This window comes from Dermacentor variabilis, chromosome 6 (assembly GCF_050947875.1).
Source record: "Dermacentor variabilis isolate Ectoservices chromosome 6, ASM5094787v1, whole genome shotgun sequence".
In the NCBI taxonomy this organism is placed as follows: Eukaryota; Metazoa; Arthropoda; class Arachnida; order Ixodida; family Ixodidae; genus Dermacentor; species Dermacentor variabilis.
In genome coordinates, this window is record NC_134573.1 from 132,149,889 (window position 1) to 132,174,329 (window position 24,441).

Sequence of the window (24,441 nt, forward strand, 5' to 3'; positions counted from 1 at the left end):
ATCAGTGCAGCAAAACTGTTTCCTTGGCAACGTTCATGTACATACAGCTCACTTTCCCCCACTTTCAATTTGGGAAAGGGAGGGAGAATAAGCTGATGTGTAGGGTATGGTAAGGGTGGTTGAACTGCACAATAAAATGGAGAAGGGGGAGAGAGAAAAAAATTGGAGTAGTGTCTTCCCACAAAAAATGGGGTAGTGGCGCATTGGTACTGGTTAAATAAAGTGTGTCTTCTGCGATTCCGATCACCGAAAACATTTGTTTGTGTAAATGGGTCTCTTTCTTTTGACTCAAATATTCTTATCGCTCACGCAATTGTGATTAGCCTTCTATGACAGACTTCGGCACCTCTTAGATTTAGTCTTAACATTTTCGGGAGCTAACTGCGTACTCTGTTTAGATTTTAACTTCCCAGAGATTATATTGGGCGACATGACAGTGCCTTCTTGCCTTTCTAAAGACTTCCTTGATCTTGTCCTGATTTTTGACTATGCATAAATGGTGTCTGTGCCAACTCGCGATGCTAATATTCTTGACCTAGTTTAGTTTGAAACCATGATACAGTTCAGTTGTTTCAGTGTATTGAGACCCTTAGTGATCAAAAGAGGATGTTTCATTTCATGTATTCCTATACTTTGTGCAGACACGTACACTTCTTGCTTGAGCAATTTGGAAAGAGTTGGCTGTTATAGTATTGTTTTTGATTATTAGGATTCTAAATCGGGCATGTTGGGCATGCATCCATGATGCAACAGCACCGCTTACCACAGGGCAGAGCAAAGAGAACACAGGACACATGCTGACTGCCAGCTAAGTTTATAAATGAATTACAGCAGCTTATATGTGCCACAACATCAGTCCTACAACCCACACTTGCGTATACACAATCTACAACATTGGATCACTGCAGGAAATAAAAAATTGCAATTTTATGCCTCAGCATCAGAACCTAATTCATGCAGTATTGTCTACCTTCCAGATAGGCCACTTTCTGATCGCATAAGGCAATAGAAGCAACATCTTATTATTTTATACGCCTTGGCTATCCCACAGTTACCCTTTCCCTGTGTATAAAAAGGTGTGTTTGCAGACCCTCTTAATGAACTGTTATGCTCCCTTAGCCTTGTGTTGATGTGCTGTCCAGTCTACAGTTGTGAGTGCTTTTGAATTTTGAAACATGCAAAGATTACTTACAAACAAGGAATGGGCAACTCCTTAAACAGCTGATGTGTTCAGAATAATAAAATGTGACAACGTATGTGCTCCTATTTTTTCATTACTTTATGCTATCACTATGTGGCCTATTAAAGGCTAGATGATAATTAATATTGGCCCTGTGATGTTGGATCAAATTGCAGTTTTTAGTGTCTGAAGCGATCTCATGTACAAACTCTATGTGGAGTTGCAGGTTACAGGGAGTGATGGTCTGCAGTAGGCTGCTTCATCTATACAGTTGGTTGGTAGCCAGCACGAGGGTTGTGCTTACTTTGCTCATTCTTGCTTTTACTGCCCTGGGCTGTTAGCCTCTTCAGGCAGCAGCTGCATTGCTTTCTTCAGAGTAAGGGTGCAGTTTTTATTGGTACGAACTGCCCAGGGCAAACCTTAATGTACACCACTGGCAAGTGTAGCTGACCCTTCTTCAACCCTGGGCTTTCTCTGATGCCAGCATCACTGTTTCGTATTTGCTACTGGTGCCTTCCAACTTCCAAGATGCGCTTCCACTACAGAAGCAGTTCTTCATGCACAGTCTCTTGTCCACATGCAGCTCTTTCTTCACCATCTGCCAGCTACTCACAGGGCAATGGCTGAGCGAAGTATATGTCCAAGAAAAGTCACGTACGTGTAGAGTTTGACTCTGCAATCCCAAAATTAAATTTAGACACACGCATAAACAAAAGCTGGAGTTAAAGGCCGGATGATTTTTTGTTTATATTTTGTAAATTGAGCTATTTATATCATTCTTATGGTCGAGGCATCAAAGACATTACCATCTTTTCTTGTCTCTTTCAGGTTGGAATATTGGCTTCATGGGTGATCCCAGGTTTCTGGATGAGCCCTATGTTTTTCTGAGCACCACAGATGGTGCAACTGCATCAACGCAAATTTCCTGTACGTCAGTTTCAGTGCACTTGTCACAAACTGTAGCTGAAGTTGCATGCTGTGCTCCTCACAGCATGCTTAACATTGCTCGAGTACAAGTTCTGCCATTTAGATTACAGAGATTACATTGAGATTTTAAAAGTTGGCTTAGAGTGCAGGGGATTTATGATTGTCTGCTACGCAAGTACGATCTACTAAACTTCATTTGCTTGTTCACTTTCTTTTTAACTGAGTTGGGGGTGCATTCTGTGTCAGTCCATATCAGTTTGATTGTTTTGTAAAATTGAACAATGCTGTTGCAGGAACCAATTCGGAAGCAGCCTTACAAAATTTCATATTTACACTAGTGACATAAATTGTCACATCAAAGTGTTGTCACGGTATGATATTGTGAAGTGCAGGCATCGCTTTCAGAAGTGCCATTGAAAGTATGTTCAATGCCACTGCCAGTGGACTTCTGTGGCTTTGCCTCTTGCGGCAGGATATAATGTGCAAATGCCACATGTGTTGTATACATTGCAAATATGATACACTGAAATATATATTGTAAATATATTTATATGGGGAAACAAAACATAAGATATGTACAGCTCGAAGGTCTTACAATAAAAAGTGGAATTCATTCAAACTTGTAGTGTTATGTCAGCCATGGTACAGCATTGTATGTTTCATCCGCACAGATGTGGCTTTCTTCATTTTGCGGGATGCCACTCACCGGGGTGGTATTCCTGTGGTAATTGCGCCATTTTGATACAAATGCAAATTCCTGTGCCAAACAGAAAATTTACCAAAATTGCGCCGCACTGCACCAGAACAGCTTCAACATGTCTGCTCAGGCAGTGGCCGTTTCTCGTCATTTTTGCTCCTATTACACTGGACTTTTCAGCGCTTCCGGCAAGTGGCTGGCGTGTGTGTGTTTACCGCCGGCTGTCGTCAGAACGGCCCAGACGGCTGTATTTAGAGTGTACTAGAATACAGTCGAGTGGGCCAAGCAATGCGGTGCTCCCTAGCTGAGGTGCAAAACAATGAAAAGTAGGCCGGGGGAGCTGTGAGCGAACTAGATATTAGGGTGGCACACGCAGCAGCAGGTTCAGCGGGCGGGCGTCTCTGTCCCCGAAGCCAGTACAACATAAAACTATTGCAATCTCTTTGTGCCCTTTTTTTGTGAGGCCTGAACCATCTTGACCTATCACGGAGTTCTAATGGTGGGTTTGAAATAAAAACAGGTTGAACTAGTTCTATGTTATACTAACCCAGGGTCGACCGGAGTTCTCTGGGTCTGCAGTGACATAAGGTGACCCGGAAATTAACATCCGCGTCGGTTGGACCACATAATATGAGAACATTTTCCACCATCATCATGGGCGTTGGCACGGAATATTTAGTTCGATCTTTGTGCCACCGATGTTTTCGGCCTTACTGAAAAACTTGTGCCGTGCCGCTGCTTGACGCACTCTTCCATATTCAAGTACTCTATAGCTATAATGTGCACTTCTACCGCCCTGCGTTCTGGTTGCCTTGTGGCAAGGGGAAACCATTTTTATTATGTAGGAATGGCTTTCAGTAAACCACAGTAGTTCCATAACTCTGGCTTCTTTGTACAATCTGTTGGTGAAATGCATTTCCAGGCACTTCATCCACACTGTCGAGACATTAAAGAAAAATGTGTTTATAAAAAATGATTTGGTATACATTTCGAAATTTGACTCACTCTTGCAGACTTCATATTTTTTGTAATTGCTATCACTAATTAAAAATCTACAAGCACTATTAACAAGATTTGCATGCACTAGATAGTTTCAGTATCAGGGTAATCCGCTTCAAAATTCAGCTTATGATGTTGCTTAAGACAGTGGCAGTACAGCGATTATGTTGGTGTATTATGTATTTGGTGTTGGTGTATTAGTGTATTATGTTGGTGTATTTGTGGTTTCAAAGTGAGCTGCCGGATTCGATATTTCATTATTCTACCAAAATTTATATTGGCCTGCTCCAAACTGCTCCAAAACACAATTTTACTTGCCCCAAAAATTCCTCCAAAATGACTTTGGGCAGTCCCACCTCTGCACTCATCCCTTTCAAGCAGTATGTCACTCTCTCTTCAGCACCAAACTAATTTACTGTGAAGAGAAAATAATAATATGCAGTGTCATCAACAGAACTGACTGTTGACCAGGCAGTGTCAAAAAAAACAAAACGATGTTTCAGGATCTGCACAGATCACCTTGTTCAACAAGAATACTTTTGCACCTTTGTTCAGACCTTGTTCAGGTCATAGAGTTGATCTGTACAGATCACCTTGTTCGACAAGGGTACTTTTGTACTCTTGTTCAGATCTTGTTCAGGTCATAGAGTTACTATAGCACACTCTATGGTACAGATGCTTTGTTGTACAAGGATGCCCTTGTCGAACAAGAGATCTAGAGATCTTGGAACGTCAAGTTTGTTCTTTGACATTGGTCAGTGACCTGTTGTATTAGTGACGCTGTTACCTACCCCGACGGTGTTGATTACAACAATATTCTGTATGGGCTATGAGCTTTTCCCTCCACAAGTTCTGTGTTTATATCTAACTTTCCAAATCAAAAAACACCAACTGGAATGTTTACTTCTGAGAAAGACTGAAGGAGCTGTGGCTACCGCTACTTCCTAAGCCTTTTCTTTTTGCCATACAATTGAAAGTACTTTCTCTTTGCAGCTAGTGGGCACCAAGCATTTGCAGATATGAATGTTTAACCTTTCTAGGTATCTGTGGCAGGCTTTCCTAATGGATGTCTAAACTTGTCACATTGTTGCTTTATCAATGCCCGTGCAAGCTGGAGCATGAATAGACCAGTTATCAGCAATACTTGTTAAGCGCCTGCAGCTAACTGCTTCCGCTTTTCATTTTAGTGGAGACGAAGAAGAAACCAATGTAGGCTTTCTCTTTCCCTTTTTCACATTTTTGCTCCCCGGCTGAACCATTCCTTTAATTTTTTTTACACGGAAGATGTCTAAATCATTGTGATTACTTGCTTGCTTTATTATGGAAAACCTTACATTAGACTGAAGCAGCTTCTGTGATTTTCGTTAATTTAAATGCTCGAATGCCAGCTTCTGTTAGCATCGCCAAACTTATGCCTGTAACATTCCGTATAGAAACAGAACACCAGTGTTTGCAAAGGTGCAGTTGAGTACTAAGCACTATGAAAAGGCATGTATGAAGCGCTTGTGTATGAGTGCCGAAACCAAATCCAAGTGTCCGGTATCCACTTGCTTCCACTTTTCAAATCCACTTGCCCGGTATGCCCCCCTTCCCCCTGATTCTGCTCTCCCCTTGTTCTCACTGGAATGGGTTGTTTGCGAGTGATGTACGACATTAAAGAAATAGATCTAATCAAGCAAGAGGAATAGTTACATTATACCAACCCCACTTCACAAAAGTACACAATAACTGTCGTCGATGGATTTTTCGGAGCCTGATTTCTCGGAGTCGCTCGATTATTTGAACAAACAGCACCGCCACCCACTCTACAGAAAATATTAATGCCAACCTGGCATTGCATTTCATAAAATTTCATAAATGAAGTATTTCTATTTGCTTGTGGCACAGATCATTCTAGTTGCAAATCCAGAGCAGATATTTTGCACCATATTTTAGTATTTTGGGGCTTTGAGCAAGTATTTCTTCAGATTTTAAGGTTGAAGAGAACTACACTGTTATGTTTCATGTTCTAAAACCACGATCTGAAAGCCACAATTTAAGCCCTCAACACCCAATGTCGGAAATTTGTAGAGAATTGGTTAAATGCTCCAAAATAACTGTGTCCTGCTATTACCTCAGAGGGCTTGCAGCCCTATGTCAGTGTATTGTTGCCATCAAAGCTAAGTAAACAAAGCTGCACATGTGACTTTCCAACGAAAATCACTTCAAGGATTCCATAAAGCCAACTCCATTCATGCACCAGAAGCCCAACTCCATATTTGCTTCTACATATATACACTGCTTTGTATATACAGGATGTCCTTTCTAAACCATACAGAATTCTTTTAAGTTGCTGTGGCAGATAGCTCAATTCTAGCCATGAAGCTCGATTACTCGAAATGGAGGTTATTCATCACGAGATAAATCAAAATGCATAATAGACTAATTTTAAAAAATCACTAATCCTTAATTTATTACTCTGGGCACATTGAAATTTGCAAATTGTTGCCAGTGAGTTTGCAAGGCATATCTACTTGAAACAAATTTTAAGGATCTCCTGGGTTTCAATATATGCACCATAAAACTTGCAGTAAAAATGCCCTTTTGCTCTACTTAACAAACTGCCATTTTATGCATTGAGGCACAAAGGTAGCTGAAATGCCTATGTATATTGTTAAATAGTTTAGGAATGGATATCTCGAAACTGGTGCTATCCTAAAAATTAATTCCAGTGGATACATCTTGCAAACTCGCCAGCTGCAAACAGTAAATTTTAGTAGTGCCCTGAAGTAATTGATCAAAAGGTCGTTAAGGATTTTTTAATCCAATTATGCATTTGAATATTTTGTGGAAATGTCCATCCCCGAGTAATCCAGCTCCTTGACTAGAATGATGCTATCTGCCTTAGGCGATATCTAAAAATTCTGTATGGTCTTAGAAAGAACGCCTGGAATATAGCAGTTGTGCTAGCATGTCCAAAAAATACTGGAAGTTAACTACATTGCAGAAGACATTGTGTCTGCAAAAATCTACAGCAACAGGTCTGACTTCAAGGGATGTGAAATACAGACCTGTTTTTCTGTCAAAAAGTGGGAAGCATGGCATTTTCCTCATGGTATATTCCCGCATCAAGCATTGAAGCATTCACTGAATGAATATGAGGAAAAAAAGACTGCAAGTCTGCGGTTCCCCAGAAAGCACTATGATACATTTGCTTTTAATGCGGCTTAGCTTCCAAGACTAAAGAGGCTCACCACTTGTACAATAAGTATGCCCAACTTCGGTGCACAAGGACTTGTACATTAATTAGTGAGAATTTTGAACTTTTTGCCGACAATCACTTCACAGTTGTGATTGTATTGAGCAAAGTTTGCGATCTTCACGGCACTTGAATATTGTCTAGCTACAAGTGTCGTATTGGCCTTGGAAGTCCTCAAGGTGTACAAGGAGAAACTTGCAACCTTAAACTGAGGGCCACGACAACTTTCTGCCTGTTAGTCCACCGGTGTGCATTATGAGTATACTACCTTGCTCCTTGCTGAGGCAAGGAGGGGAATATGTTCCAGCCAACATGCATTCTGCTCTGCGGTTACCAATCTGTTGCAGTGTTTTTTTTTTAAATACTTATCGACTTCTTACAGTATTGAATACAATTCTTCGAAGCACACCGAAGTTATCAGCAGCCTTGTATTTTAACATATTGTTGCTTAAGTACACCAATGGAGTGAACATCGTAGGATACATTTTGCCTCCCATAAAGTGACTCAAAAGTTTAGAAGCTCATTTGCGTTGTTACAGTACTGATGATGAATATCACTGCTGGACAGTATGGCAACAGCCACATGCAATATAAAGAGATGAGTGTAGAAGTCTTTGGGGCAAAAAATGCCTTCAAGCACAGCTAGGTGAAAATAGGAGGAAGCAACACAACTCAGTCGCTCTCTCTGTGACTTTGGCTTGAAGTTGAATACTGCCCACTGAATTTCTGCAAGCACCAGAACTTTGTTTGAGATTTGCTCAACTGAAGATGATGGCAGATGTTCAGGAAGCGGACTGCACGTTCAAAGCAGTATTAATATTTTGGTTTCTCCAATGCACATAATCCATTGGAAAGTTGAAAACAAGGCCAGTTGGCTAGCATGTTTGCCACGTGGTGCTCTCCCTAAGAATGCTGCAAAAAAAGTTAGCATAGGTCTAAAAAATAAATTTGCAGAAAACTAGAGTAATGTTTAACAGTCTCGGAAGAGAACAGCAGTTTACGATAGGTAGTGAGGCACTAGAAGTGGTAAGGAAATACATCTACTTAGGACAGATAGTGACTACGGATCCGGATCATGAGACTGAAATAATCAGAAGAATTAGAATGGGCTGGGGCGCGTTTGGCAGACATTCTCAGATCATGAACAGCAGGTTGCCATTATCCCTTAAGAGAAAAGTTTATAACAGCTGTGTCTTACCAGTACTCATGTACGGGGCAGAAACCTGGAGGCTTACGAAAAGGGTTCTACTTAAATTGAGGACGACGCATTGAGCTATGGAAAGAAGAATGATAGGTGTAACGTTAAGGGATAAGAAAAGAGCTGATTGGGTGAGGGAACAAACGCGAGTTAATGATATCTTAGTCGAAATCAAGAAAAAGAAATGGGCATGGGCAGGACACGTAATGAGGAGGGAAGATAACCGATGGTCATTAAGAGTTACGGAATGGATTCCAAGGGAAGGGAAGCATAGCAGAGGGCGGCAGAAAGTTAGGTGGGCGGATGAGATTAAGAAGTTTGCAGGGACAATATGGCAACAATTAGTACATGACCGGGGTAGTTGGAGAAGTCTGGGAGAGGCCTTTGCCCTACAGTGGGCGTAACCAGGATGATGATGATGATGATGATAGGTCATTAAATGTCCATTAGTTTCCAAAAACTCAACCCTCCCCTTGACATATGCACCTCTATGCTGGCATTTACCCCATCCGTAGTGTACAGACTGCATCTTTGTACCTACGATGAATGCTCGAGCTGGCGTGTCGCATGCAAATCCTGTGACATCATTGGTATATAATATTATGCCTATGGGTGATGTTGAAAATGTGGCAGCTATGACTTGATTCCAGCTCTGTAAAGCACACCCTTGGAGATCCATTTTTCTTACCCAGAGGCAACCAAGGCTGGGGTATGGATTTGGACACCACATATCTTCCTGGAGAGAGTCAACTTGCCACAAAATTTCGAGAGCATGCACTTTGAATAAAATGAATGCAAGAGGTACCTCTACCAGCCCAAGATTTTAGTTGCACTGAATGCAGTGTCTTCAGCAAGGTTCACAGAACATTTGTGGTCTTTCAAGATCGTAAAGAGTGAGGAAAGTGCTGGCAGGGATATGTTTTCGTTGCAAGCCCAATCCTGCAGCTCGCGGATCATTTCTGCAGGAATGCTGAGTTCTCCAATGCTCTAATTGCTTTCATTCTCTGTTTGCTCACAGTCACCAGACGCATCACTACTAGTTAGAGGATGTTCAACTGCAGGAATCCATGACACATCATTACATGTTGTTTTTCTAGCAGGTCGGTCAATGACGCCACTCGGTTGTGGAGTCGGTCTTTGCATGACGTCACTGGTTCTTGACGAAGCACGCCACTCTAGGATGCCACTCGTTGATGCAAAAGCCCTGGCATTGACATTTTGTTTAGTTGGGCCACCAGCTGAAGCTGCACCTAGTGGCTCGACTTGGAGTCCTCGTTCTGAGTCGATTTCACTCATGAGTGGCTCAACGGCGGCATCAAGTTATTGTTGCTTCTGGTGACATGCTGCATTATCAATGTCCTTGCTTCTCCATTCCGTTGCAAATGCATGCTTTAGGGTGTACATAGTTGTGAAATAGAAAAAAAACGAGGGTGATGTAAAGTTCACAACAAAAATGCCACCATTTGCTCTTCAGCGTGGCATAGCCATTATGTATGCATGACGTCATTGACATTTTGCTAAAAAGAGTTGCGCAAAAACATTTTGTTATGTCAATTAGAAACAATGTTTATTGACACTAATGGCGTTTTTCACTGGTCGATTCGGAGCAGAATTTCTTGCTCCGTGGCAACGAATCCGAATTTCACTGGTCGATCTGGAGCGGGTTCGCGCGTTCCACTGGTCGTTTCGGATCAACTCGCTCCGCGCCGGATCGCTCTCACTTGCTCCGCCGCCGAGGCGCGGATTCGGGCGGAAATAGCTCGCGTCACTTCCGTTTTCAAGCGAAATCGGTACCCGGTTGGTACGCACAACATTGTGTTGCTTCGCAAAATGGCTGCGTTCGGTGCTGCTGCAGCGCTCGCGTTTAGCGATGAGAGCGCGGACGACAGCGATTACGAAGTGACGCAAGTGCTGTACGAAGACTTCTATGCATGTTGTCCATGCACAATCCTTGCGGGCGCGACATGGAAATGACGGACTATGCGACTGCCACGGTCAAATTACACACGGGGGACGGCGAGTTTGGTTGCCGTGGAAACGAATAGAACGGAAGTAGGGCATGGTTTTCGGAACCGGTCCGTGCGACGTGTACGCAGACTTCCTGTGTGATCCGCCGCGGAGCGTTTTTGCGCTCCGCTGGCCGATTCGGATTCGTGAAACCCGAGCGCTCGCTCAAGGATTTCGGCAGCCGCTCCAGATCGACCAGTGAAAAACGCCATAAAACATTACTGCCAGCCAGAAAGCGCGAACGTCGCTCCTCAAAAAACGACCCTCGCGATTGCCTTGCTATTGATGGTGGCAGCAGTGGCAGATAGTGGTTGCAGTGGTCTGCTCCGAGTTATCTGAATCCAAGTATGGTCCAAGCCCCCATATGCATTTTAACAATTGCTAGTAAGTGCAGCGAGGCGTGGCATTTCCCGAGGCACTTCCGGAGGTGCCCGACATTTCTGCGCAGGCGTGAGTGAGCGCGGGTGCGAGAGAGAAAATCTGGGATCTTTTGCTCCTTGATTATATGGCTATGCCTAGGCACTACGGAGGAGAAGTTTCTTATTGCATCTTATATGCGTTTGTCCCTTGGGGTGCCGGCATTGCGAAGTGGGGTCGAATTTACGGTCTGTCGCTGGCTGCCGGCGTGATGAAGCAGTGGACACGGACGCCCCATTTGGTACTCGCTGTGTCTGATGATACGCCAGACAGACTTGCGCCTGCGGTGCTGGTGCTGAGTCAGTCATGCCGAATGAAACCTTTCTCGCCCCTGTACGGTGCTCTACCTTCAAAAAACATCACTTATTTTCCCGAGGGAGCAGTAGGGGCCGTAATAGAGGCTGGGCCTGCCTTCCTGGTGCAGTATCTTCGCTCTTGGCAGGCTTTTTGTATGCTGCTGTCCGCGACTTTTCAAGAGCCTTTCTGAGTGGTCCCCTATGAGTGAAATGAACGCACAGCGCCTTGGCAACTGTGGTTGAATGCCATTGCCTGATGTCACGCCGTGAGAATTATTAGCTTTATGTCTCGCCCACGCAAGGTTAGGTTAGTGTAAAAGGCATTAGGATGGCGTGGCGTATTCTCACAGCGGTTACTCTGTGAGGATTATTGTCTTTGCGTCTCGGCCATGTTTAGTTAGGTTAATGTTAGGTCAACCTTAGGTTAGTTTAGCTTTAAGGCTTTAGGGTAGTGCGATGTATGCTCATAGCAGTTGCAGCGGCAGTCTTTCAGCCACTCGTGTTCAACCACAGTTGCTAAAGCACTCTGCCTTTTAGATTTTCAATATATGAGGCACGGCCTGTACTACAGTTCCTACTTCTCCCATGGAAACATCTGTGGTGCTGTTTTCAAGGTACATCGCTGTAAGGTGCGAGAAAGGTATGATCCGGCACGACTGACTTAGCATGATCGCCGCAGGCATGAGACAGCCTGTCCGACACAGCGGTCGCCAAATGGGCGTCAGTGCGCACTGCTTTACCTGTTTCACCGCATCGGCAGCCACCATCCGAGCGTAAACTCGGCCCCACTCCGCAATGCCAGCACGCCTAGGGACAAACGCATTCAACACGCGCTAAGAAACTGCTCCTCGGTAGTGCCTAGGCAGTCATATTATTGTAATAGCAATTATATGGACACTCCAGGCGCACTTCTGCCGTCGCCGTGAGGTTCCGTAAGAGTGAAATCATGTGAGAGTGATACGGCGAATGCGGTTCAATCTTGCGTGTGCGAGCGAGGAACGCCGCCCAGATGCGCGCAGGGGGGTCAGGCGAGGGAGGAGGGGCGTTCTTTGGCGGCTGCTAGTATGCATGTCCTCCTCGCCCGCCGCTCCACACAGAGTGGAGACAACCGCGGCGTCTTCTGCGGCGTTGGCCTCGCGAATCGCAGACGCTGTAGTAGCCGCCTTTGGCGGACGCCGTAGGGACGCGTTGCCGGCGCTTATGTGGGAAGCGATCTGCGACGTGGCCAAAGTGCGCGCCCGCGCGGGCATCATCTTCAAAAGGATCTTCGATGCTCGCACGGGCCTCATCTTCAAAAGGATCTGCGATGTTTGCAGAGTGCGGGTAGCTTCCTATGCCTTTTGACGTTTTGTTCGCGTTGAAGCGACAGGTGCATGAAGGTTGACTCGCGGTGGCTGCCGCGATTCCTTACTCCAGCGTTTTTACAGACAGTTTCCGCTGTCATCGAGCGAATTGCGTTCATGTTTACCTGTGCGCGCGTGACAACGTGCTGGTTAATTTAGTTCAAACACGTTGACGGGTATATTGGTTTGAATTCATGACACAATGTGTAAGCGCTACTGAACAAGGATGTAGGGAAGCACATTAAGTGGTCCCTGCCAACCACCGGCACCAGGCTGGCACCCGCTACCTCCCTGATCCATTCCGGCCGAGCGTAACAAGGACGTAGAAAGAAGCGGACACACAAGGACAGCGCTGTCTCTGTATGTCTGTTTCTTTCTACGTCCTCGTTGAGTCACGCTTACGCATTCTATCATTGCTGATTTAGTTCGTAAGCTAAGAGAGAGAGAGAAAATAATGCAGAGAAAGGCAGGGAGGTTAACCAGAGGTAGTTCCGGTTGGCTACCCTGCGCAGGGGGAAAGGTTAAGCTAATGTTTACAAGTTTATGCGGTCGATATAACTACTATCCTTACTTCGTACAGCTCTCTACTAATTTGCTATATATATATATACACACTGAAGGAAAAGAGTACGGCGTACGTTGAATTAGCACACGTTATTTCACTGACGTTTCAAACGGCTGGTGGCTCAGCCTTTGTCCACCAGCCGAAACGTCGGTGAAATAACGTGTGCTAATTCAACGTACGTCGTACTCTCCTTTCCTTCAGTCGCCGCGGCTGAAGAGGCATTTGTGTTCGCTTCCGATTGTTACTTTTGCAGCCGAATGCAGAACAGTGCACAGCAATCGCAGACGAAACACGTTAGAATCGCACTAATTCGCAATGACACCGCTACTGTTGCAAGCTGCCGCTGAAATAAACTGTGATCCGCGCATACCAGTGCGAGGAGGAGGGTTGCGCTGCGCACTCTTTCGAGACCGCGTTACTCCACCAAACGGTCTATACCTTGGTAAAACGGGGATTACTGGGCCATCAAGGGACGCTATACGACGAACTTGCATTAGCAGATTATTTAGGACTAATCCTTTGTGGCTCATACCAACGAACTAGGTGTAAATATCTTGGGAACAAGGAATAGAGCTCTTCTAAGACGGTTTGACAAATTATGTGGCGGTTAGCGAAGAACAATCGCACAGTAAAGTCCAAGCTGGCGAAACGGCATTTCTAAACATCTTTTTCTTTGTCTTCAAAATAAACGACACCACGACGGAATTAAAAAAAAAAAAAGAAATCTCAATAGAGCTTAGTAGACTGAAGTCCTCGCCTTGCAAACGGTGCAGCGCGAGGTCAGCCGAGCTTGTTCCTTGTTTGTGGGCAGAAAGAAGATCGTGGTGTTTACTGTGTACAGCGAGCGCGTCCCGGGTTTGCGCGGAGCGAAAGGACTCAGTTGAACAAGGCGGAACAGCGACGTGGGTCGCGACAAAGTACGCGTAAATGAGCCCGCGCGCAGCTTCCAACGGCTGTTGGAAAATTTAAGAGACACAGAGCAAGCAGCTTACGCCAGTGCCGAGTGAAAACGTGGCCTGCCAGTGGGATCAACAGCGGGGGAAAAAGAGGCAAAAAGAATGAGAAGCTTGCAGACGAACGAGCATTTGTTTTCTTCGTGGCGGATGAACGGAACGCTGTCTTAATTCAGGAGATAATCGACGTCTCTCGGTCTCGGGGAGGAAGAGACGACACGGTTATGGCCCACCGTGCCCCCGTTTCCGAGTTGACGCGACCTCGAGGTGGTCGACCTTTCGAGTGGACCTTGCCCTGTTTTTCGGCCGACTACTCGTCTTGTGCGGCCAAACCGCGGACGACTCGTTACAATGGGGCTGGAAAACGTGAGCCACCTGCGGCGTTTAGTGAATGAGCATTTTCCGGTAGGCGGCCAACTGTCCGTTCGGCCCATGTAGATGCGACTTCAGCCGAACGCCACCATCGCTGTCGCCGCTATCGAACACTCCGAAAAAGCTTCGAAACCGCCTTCTTCTCGGCCTGCAGTTGACAATCGTCACAGCGTGGGAACATTTACACTTCTGTCTAGAGTGCTCGAGCGCTTCGCCACAGGGCATAGTATAGAAAGTGCAGTATCAAATCAGCTGCTATGTTCAAGGTATCGGTGTACCTGAATGAATACTCTGTGCTGCGGCGTGTCATTTTGGTTTCGGTTGTTCGCAAGCATTGTCTCTCAAATCAACCAGCAGCGCACACGGGCACACAATTCTTTGCATCACAGCGTGCCGATTCAGTGCTCTAGACAGATGCGTGAATGACTGTACCTCATATCAGCCCTATAGTGACAAAGGTTCACCCGGGCCACGGCGGCCGCATTTCGGTGGGGGCGAAATGCGAAAACACCCGTGTACTTAGATTTAGGTGCACGTTAAAGAACCCCAGGTGGTAGAAATTTCTGGAGTCCTCCACTACGGCGCGCCTCGTAATCAGAAAGTGGTTTTGGCATGTAAAACCCCATAATTTCTTTTAAGGTTCACCCGTCTACGGTATGAATGGCCGAGGCAGGCGGCAGCGCAATGTCGTTAGCTGGAGGGCTTGCCTTCATCATGGGCGTGTGATGGTATCTCTTTGACCTACACCATCTGCACATGCTAAGCCTTATTTGAAAGTTTGAGGCGTGAAGACCAAATATCAGGCATTTGCACTACACGCTACGTAACAAAGTGGGTTGTGATTGGGGCGGAGCACTTCTGCCTATGCGTTGGTAAAAACGGTGCTGCAAGCTCAGTGAAGTACGGACACGGTGACGTGGGAAGGCACAGTATGAAAGAGAATTATGAAATGTTTATATATATATATATATATATATATATTATTCGGACGTGTGCACCTGGGTGATGTGCAAGCGCTCCGTAGGTATGTGCTTCACTGGAAAGAAATTTTTGTAGCTTGATGCGCATGCTTAGTTTAGTTTTCTTCATGGTGACCGAATGCTATTGTTGTCGCAATACTTATCGCGAAGGCTGTTGGAATTTACGCATGTGCTAACCTTTAGCAAGCAGAAATTGTACTTTCAAGTAAGAGCAGTTCTTAGTCCAACAGCCTCTTGTGCCTTCACTGGTTCTTGTTGGTTTAGGTAGCTAAAAGAGTTGTTAACAGCTGGCGCTATGGCTACAGTAAGTAATATCGTCTACTATATAAACAGCACGGCTTTAAATGCCCCAGCTATAATTGCATGATGAATCGCGAGAACATGATGAATAAATTATATTTATGCAGTTTGTTTGCTTCCAATTTACAGGACAAAATTCCCTTAAATATCGCAGTGTGTGAAATAAATGTTCTTAGAATGTCTGGGCTCCTTTGTTTTATGCATTCAGATATTAAATCTCATTTAATGTAATCTGACGGTTCAAATACTTGCTTGAACGTATACGTACACTAACCAATCGCTGATCTTTTGCACATTTGTGTGAAAAACTGAAAATAATCTACTTTCGCAAGGACAGTCTGTTAAATTATAGTTTCTAAGTCCTGAATATCTTTCAGTGTTAATGTAACTTATCACTGACTAAAAAAAAACTGATTTAGAAGTTTACTTCATACAAGTCAGACGTAATGCAGGCGAGGTTTCTGTAACAACCTTGAGCATTAGGATTAATCCGTCACTGCAAAGCGCGTGCAAGGACTTTTCAAATGTGGAAGCTTGTTTCCTCGAATGGTTGCACTAGGGTGCCTTTCGATGCGCGCGCCCTCTCTGAACGGCGGCGGAGGGGAGCGCGCGCATCCGGGCACCCTAGGTTACACTGAGAGCAACTTTGTCGCAAATAACCCCTGTGTACAGACTCTTTGCAGCTTGGTTCTTGTGCCTTAGTAGAATGTTATTCTTTTTCTTTTTTTTTTGCCTTTGTCTTTCGCGTATACAAGAAAACGGAATAAAGCTTGAGGGCTTGTTAATTAGTTCATTCAGCTGCGAAAAAGTGCAGGCGATGCACGGTTCTCTTGTTACGTGACTGGGAGAAACAAATGTGCTGTTTGTATGTTTTCATATATTGCAGTGTAATTTTCTTTTCGATGAGAAAATTTGCATGAGAAAGTCATGCTCAGACATGCCTAACAAAATAGGAATTATTCTTTGGCTTGCCTTAGAAATAATAAACATGCCTGGTATGGAAAATTTATAGGACACTTAAGCTTCGCCTTTAAGAGTGGAACGCGATAGCATTCAGGGATCCCTGGCTGCTCCTCACGCTTCCCGGAAACTGCAGTTTATGTAACTGTAATTTTTGCCGGGAAACGCTGGCGGCGAACGCTATGCACAGAGGCGTTTCTTTCTACCACGAGGCCTCTTGCGTGGGCAGATTTTCTGTTATTGTTTAGCACTTTTAATATTTCAGTCGGAGAATATTTAACGTAAGAGGCACGCCGCTGTCGGTGTTTTGTTTCATGACATTTGCTTCGTGGGCTGTCATTCTCAAAATTCCAAGGCATAACTTTGTAAAGAATGTAAGGCGAGGTATGAGCGACTTCAGTCGTAGAAGAATTTTATTGCCGTATTGAATATTGTCGCGTAGCAGTGACGGTGTAGAAAGCAGCAAGACTGGGAATGACGAAACTATAGCGTTTTATTGGGCGAACGTGTGCCCTAAAAAAAACAGGCTGCCCTCAAAGAAAGGCGGCAGCGGCATACGCTGTCGGCGATCGTCGAAAATGGCATCTGCCGATCAAGCGCCTCGGCTTTTATAAACGAGTCATCGAAGGTCCCAGAGTAATCAGTGGTGCCCGCGTGTCTTCCAGAAAGTTCTACACAATTCGCGTCACACATGCAATCAGATTACACAAGCTTCGGTGACAGCAGAACAACCGGTAACGTTCGAGAAACTTCCTATACATGCGGACGCGTCCCGCGCTGAGCGATAACATTTGTTAGACGGTGAAAAACACTCACCCGTAAAAGGTAAACAACTCCACGTGTCAATATATAGGATGATTTTCGCTCACACTACGCCCGGCGTCGGACACTGACACCGGATTTTCTGTGACACGGGACCCTTAACGCTATGGCGTTAAAAATTATGGGAGGCCTGCGTTATTGCGGCTATTCCTGCTATCTTGTGAAAACTTGGAGGCGTGTTTTACTCGGCTGCTGTTTAGCCTCCTGCATTCCAAAATAACTCTGCTATTGTGATTATTTCGGAGCCTTTTACCTGCTTCTACATTTTCATTCTAGTGCAGAAAGTGCCAAATTTTGCTTCAACAGTGGGTTTCATTTTTCCATTATGGGTGGGATGTACGTTTCTTTTATGTACACAGGTGTACTGCAACCGCTGCTTTTAAAAAAAAATTGCCAGTCACTTAAGTATTTTTACGTGATTTGAATGCGAAAGCCTGATTTCTCTAATTAATTGATTGCGTCCATAATACTTGATGTGATACACTGCCACGCGTCCTTCACAAGTCTACCTTAATCCACTCTAATTCACCTTGCTCTTATATATACAGAATCTAATCCAATGCAATCTACCTTAATCCACCTTGCTCTAATTTGTAGCAACCCTAATGCACATTAATGCAGCTTGATCCACCTCAACCCACTTTATTCCACCTTATTCCACTATAATTCACTTTCATTCAGTTTACTGCACCTTTATTCACTTCACCTTTAGCCACTTTACAACCCGCCGTGGTTGCTCAGTGGCTATGGTGTTGGGCTGCTGAGCACGAGGTCGCGGGATCGAATCCCGGCCACGGCGGCCGCATTTCGATGGGGGCGAAATGCGAAAACACCCGTGTACTTAGATTTAGGTGCACGTTAAAGAACCCCAGGTGGTCAAAATTTCCGGAGTCCTCCACTACGGCGTGCCTCATAATCAGAAAGTGGTTTTGGCACGTAAAATCCCAAATATTATTATTATTAGCCACTTTACTCTAACTTGTTCTAATTCTGTATTACTACTGACGTCATACAAGACGCTCATGGCGTCACGCATGATGATCTTTGTTACCACTGGTCGCGGACATCGCCGGCTTTTCTGCCTCGTGGGACATATAATGTTTTCGCACTAAAACATCCTGCGCCGTCGGTAATTTGTTTGCTCATCCACTTATTATGGAGCTAGAGTTCCCGTGCACGTTCCTTCGCACATACAGTGCCACAGTGCCCGGCAACGAGAAAATAGCAAACGTGGCCGGCGACCATAGCTGCGAACTTGCGATAAGCGGCGCTGCTGTGCAGGAATACGCGTCTTGATATCGAGGGTGCTGGGCTCTTCTCATGTTTGCAACGCAGGTGAGGTCGGCAGTTATCTATAACAGCGTCCCAGCGGTCAGCATCGCGATTTCTTCAGCTCGAGATCGCGCTGGCCAGCCATCGAAACGAAATAATTATATAAGCCGCAACTGTACATTTAACTACCCTGGATTGTGAGAAGTGGGAAAACCCTGTTAAGCCTGCATGAATGGAAGTTGGATGGATGGATGCTATGAGCGTGCCCTTTGAAACGGGGTTGTACGTTGCGCCACCAAGCTCTTATTCTTATTTTGCCTAATATCCTACCTATATTTTTGAGAAAATACACACACACACCAAGAATTCCCAGCATCAAACTTTTTGAACCATTACTGAGAATTTTGTTTTTGTAGGTTTCTGTTATTTGTGGTCTCCCTACTTTTCTGCCATCAAACCTCCAATCACCTCTTACTAATATCTATTGTGGACATGTTTACTTTCCCCCTGCTATCCCTGAACCCAAAGGCTTCAAGAGAGAGAGAGAGAGATGCAAAGGAGAGAAAGGCAGGGAGGTTAACCAGAGTTAGGGCTTCAAGGAGGCCAGGGGAGCCTAACCGGACAACTGGGTAGATATCTTCACATTGTAATAAAACACGTTCCATCGTTTCCCTAGCTTTACTGCAGCAGGCCCATGCTTCTTAATTCGTCCTTGGTGTACCTGGCATCCTGATATCGCTTCGAAAAGTAAGGAGCTTGCCTCTGAGTTATCATGAATTGTTTCTTTTCTGATTTCGTTTTTTTTTCCTTTGAGGTAGTTACTCATAGTAGCTTTCTTTTCCATTGCCACCACCCATGAGATTGTCTCAGCCTCTCTCACTTTGTGTTTGACGTTCTTTGTTGCCATGTGGCGACCATATCGGTCGCGCAGTCTTGTAAGCTTCTTAGTTCTTTTACTTCACTATGAGTCAATGTTTTTCCTGTAACAAAATCTGAACACTCTCGGAATCTAGTTACTTTCTTCAATATTCCTCAGTTTTATTCTAAACTAATTTTACTCTGAGCCTCTCTCGCTTCAAAAGTTGTCCAGCCCGTATCACACTGCACAGCTTCATTAGTAATTTTCCCGCGAGCGCCAATGCGAGGCGTCCCACCGAACTTTGGTTCCCATCGAGCCCTGATTGTAACCCTGACTTAAAGCAAACAACCGCATTTTCAAATGTAAGCCCTGGAACCATTTCATCATCATCATCATCATCATCATCATCATCATCATCATCATCATCATATTATTATTATTATTATTATTATTATTATTATTATTATTATTATTATTATTATTATTATTATGTCCCCTGCAGGACGAAGGCCTCTCCCTGCGATCTCCAATTAGCCCTTTCCTTCGCCAACTGATTTCAACTTGCGTCTGCGAATTTCATAATTTCATCACGCCACCTTATAGTTTTCTGCCATCCTCAACTGCGCTTCCCTTCTCTTGACGCCCATTTTGTAACTCTAATGGTCCGCCGGTTATCCATCCTGCGCATTACATGCCCTGCCCAGCTCCATTTGTTTTATCTTGATGTCAATTAGAATATCGGCTAAGCCTGTTTGCTCTCTGACCCACACCGCTCTCTTTCTGTCTTTTAACGTCACGCCTAACGTTTTTCGTTCCATCGCTCTTTGCGCGGTCCTTAACTCGTTCTCCAGCTTCATTGTGAACCTCCAAGTTTCTGCCTCATATGTTAGCACAGGTAGAATGCACTGACTGAACACCTTTCTTTTCAATGATAATGGTAAGCTTCCATCAGGAGCTGACATTGTCTGCAGTATGCACTCCAACCCATTTTTATTCTTCTGTAAATTTCCTTCTCATGATCAGTGTTCCCTGTGAGTAATTGACCTAAGTACTGTACTCCTTCAAGTACTCCTTCACAGACTCTAGAGGCTTACTGGCGATCCTGAACTCTTGTTTCTTTGCCCGGCTATTCATCATTATTTTTGCCTTCTGCATATTAATCTTCACCCCCACTCCCTCTGTTAAGGTCTTCAGTAATTTTTTGTAACTCGTCTCCAGTGTTGCTGATCAGGACAATGTCATTTGCAAACTGAAGGTTGCTGAGATATTCGCCGTTGATCCTGTCTCCCAAGCCTTCCGAGTTGACTAGTTTGAATACTTTTTCCAAGCATGCAGTGAATAGCATAAGAGATTGTGTCTCCTTGCCTGACTTCTTTCTTTATAGGTATCTTTCTACTTGTGGAGAACCAACGTAACAGTGAAATCCTTGTAGATATTTCCCAAGATATTCACGTATGCCTCTTGTACTACTTGATTACGTAATGCCTCTATGACTGCTGGTATCTCTACTAAATCAAATGCCTTTTCGTAATGTATGAAAGTCATATAGAGAAGTTGATTGTACTCTGCAGATTTCTCTATTACCCGATTGGTGACATGGATGTGATCCATTGCATAGTATCCCTTCCTGAAACCACTCTGTTCGCTTGGTTGATTGAAGTCATGTGTTGCCCTTATACTATTAGAAATTATCTTGGTGAATATTTTATACAATACTGAAAGTAAGCTAATGCGCCTATAATATTCAATTCAATAATGTCTACCTTTTTCTGTATTACTATAATGTGAGCATTCTTCCAGTTCTAAGGAACACTTGAAGTCGTGAGACATTGTGTATAAAAGGCCGCAGTCTTTTCACGCATGATATCTCCTCCATCTTTGATTAAATCGACTGTTATTCCATCTTCTGCCGCTTTTCCCAGGGTCATGTCTTGCAAGGCCCCTCCAACTTCATTGTTAATTATAGAAGGATCCTCTATATCTTGTTTGTTACTACTTCAAATAGAGGTAGCGTGACTGCTCTGGGTACTGTACAGGTAAGTATAGGATTCTTCCTCTGCTTTTACTATATATTCGAAATTGCTGATGATATTACCCTGCTTATCTTTCAGTGTCCGTCTTATGCCAAGCTTTATTCTAATTGATTTCAGGCTGCGTCCATCTTTTACTGCCTCCTCAGTCTTTCATACGTTATAATTTGGAATATCCCTTACTTTTTCCTTGTTCGTCAGTTTTGACAGTTCCGCAAATTCTGTCTGATCTCTTGAGTTGGACACGTTCATGCTTTGTCGTTTCTTCCTTAGGTCCTTTCTTATTTGGGAGAGCTTACCTACCGACGCTCGACTTGGCTCCCTTCTCACCATCTTGATTACTTGCCAGCAAAGAGGCCACATTCAAGATTTGCCAAAAGTATTGCCAGACATCAGTCCTACTTGTCATCACGATTCACACCTGCTACTCGATTATCAGACTCATTGTGGTGTATGCACCGGCCGCAAGTACAATTGATAATTCCAGGCATCAGTAAGAAAGCTGGAGCGCCGTTGCAAGCTTTCAAGCAAGCAACTTTGGAACACATTCACAACGTTCACAGATTTTGGCAACATGTCTGCGCAGATGGTTCGGTAGAGCTCAACAGCTCTGCTGCCGCAGTCATCATCCAGGCAACATATGAAGAAATCAAATGAAAAACTTCATGTGTGACCACATCGACGGGTGCAGAACTTGCGGCACCTCCGTGCTGCACCTGATTTCATTAATCGCCACAGAAACAATGGACAACCTCTAGTAACTCCAAGGCAGCTCTTCAGTGAATACAAAGCCCAATGCGCCACGGCCCCAATGAACGACTGGTCTCAGAAATTCGACAGATATATCATCACAGCCATGACAAGGGACACAACATAACCTTTCAATGGCTTCCAGGGCATTGCATCATCAGTGGGAATGACCACGCCGACGAAGCCGCCCGATGTGCACACGAAAGTGGTCAATGCGTCTTGATTCCGCTTTCGCGAACAGACGCTGCGGCTCAGGCTGCGATTGATGTCCCGTGAATGTACTTTGCCCCTGTGGGACTCGAACGTTTTCACCATGTGTAGTTTGCGTTCGTTTAACAAAGCCACATATAATGATCTCCTTTATTCTCTGGATGTTTCTATAACTCTGAGTGAGAACAAATAAGTTGTCATCCAGACGCGCACCGATTCTAAAACCATTCTGAAGTTTCCCAATATGCCATGCTCGTTAGCTGCAGCACCGCCTGTCGCAAGTTCGCCTCATCGATGCTCTCCTATACCTGTATCTTTCGCGCTGCCACCGTGAAAAAGATAAAGGAAACTTAAGCTATAGTTACAAACAAAAACGACAACATAATATTGGACCATATTTTCTACGACGTTTTGAAAATGTCTTGAAACAGGTCTTAGAGCACTCGACCGCACCGGAACTTTTTTAAACAGCACGTCTTACCACGTATCTCTCTCTCTCTCTCTCTCTCTCTCTTTGACGGGATTAAGACCGTCTCGAAAACATCATCCTGGCTGGCGATTAATATGCGACTTTTTCCAGACGATGCATTTCTATTTCGAGCCTGATTCTTAAGGACGATTTTATTGTCTTGGAGAAACGGCGAAAAAAAGAAAAGAACGATATGTATCCCTTTTGCGCTGCCTGAGTTGCGCATAGCCGGCCGCTCATGGCCGCACGCTCACTCATGGCCGTCGTCGAGAACAAAGCCGTAATTAAGACGACCGAAACGCAGCATAGAGGAAGGAAAATGTGTAGCGTAGAGCAAGGCACCATAGGGGGGGGGGGGGGGAGGCAGCGTAAGGTAGGTTCTACAATGAGATATCATTGCTGCGGCTGGTAAAACGAGAGAATTAAAAAATATAGGCAAATTAACTTGGCGAGTAAGGCTGACGTGCAACCTTAAAGTGCAATAAATAAAGAAAATACTGGTGCGCTTCAAAGCGTGCACCTTATTGTGCAAAAAATAGAGTTCACAATGCTCCATTGTGTCAAGGCCCGCAAATAAGGTTCTGGTTCCTGAAGAGAGGCGTGAAGGGATCCCCTGACCGCGTCTCGCCCAGTGCATATGCATGGAATCGGATGCGAGGTGAAGCCGCCGTCGCTGCTCTTGGAGGTGGGTGTGTGTGTGTACATTCGGGAGAACGCGTTTTCACATTTTTAAAATTTATTAATGGGCCGCAAAGGCGTTCATCTTCATGAGCGGAATGCTTATGATGTAATCGATACCAGTTCTGTAGATGAATTTGGTTGATATTTTGGTGTTCATACAGGGGCTCCGCGGAAATATTCAACAGTAGCACAGAGAGTCCGGACATTTGTGATGTATTTGTCTGCTCCGTCAACGCGCGGTGGATCGCGACGTTCGCAATGCCGAGTGTTCTACTTTTATTTTTTTAGAGACTATGCATAATTTAAAATTCGCAATGCCGGTCGTTCTACTTTTATTTTTTAGAGGCTACACATAATCTAAAAAAATCGTCTGTGGCAGTTAGCACAATTCTAGTCCTCGAGCTGGCTCACTCGAAGGGGCCGACCTAGCTTGTATGAGAAGTTGAAAAGCATACTTGACTAATTAACACAATCTCGTGAATTAAGTTTTTAAGTAAGTATACTTCAAGACATCTACTGCGATTAACGAATTGTGGCCGTGCGTTCATAAGGCGTAGACACTTCGAACGGATTATTGACACCAGTTTTGAGAATGACTCACGGGAATTTTTAGTGTTCGAATCGTGGAGAGCGGCAGTCAATCGCGATGTCGGCGAGCGTGGGCGGTGGGCCAACGGCAAACATCACTTAGACCGAAAAGCTTGGTGAATTCCTCCAGATAATTTTACGTTGTTATACTTGAACTATATTGTCGAAACCCGAGCACTGCATTCACATTTGAGTATTCTGCTTCGACGTCAATAATTTCCTTAGCAATGTTTAGTTATCGGAGAGAAAGAGAGAGGAGAAGTTAGCTTTCAGAAGTCATTAAAATGTGGACGAGGGGACACAAGCACGCTGCACTTGACTGACAAGC

The 24,441-nt window shown here is 44.5% G+C and overlaps 1 pseudogene; it reads left to right on the top strand.

Annotated features, from left to right (window-relative positions):
- LOC142585247 (very long chain fatty acid elongase AAEL008004 pseudogene) overlaps positions 1–24,441 on the top strand; it is a 46,424-nt pseudogene that overhangs the window by 17,987 nt on the left and 3,996 nt on the right.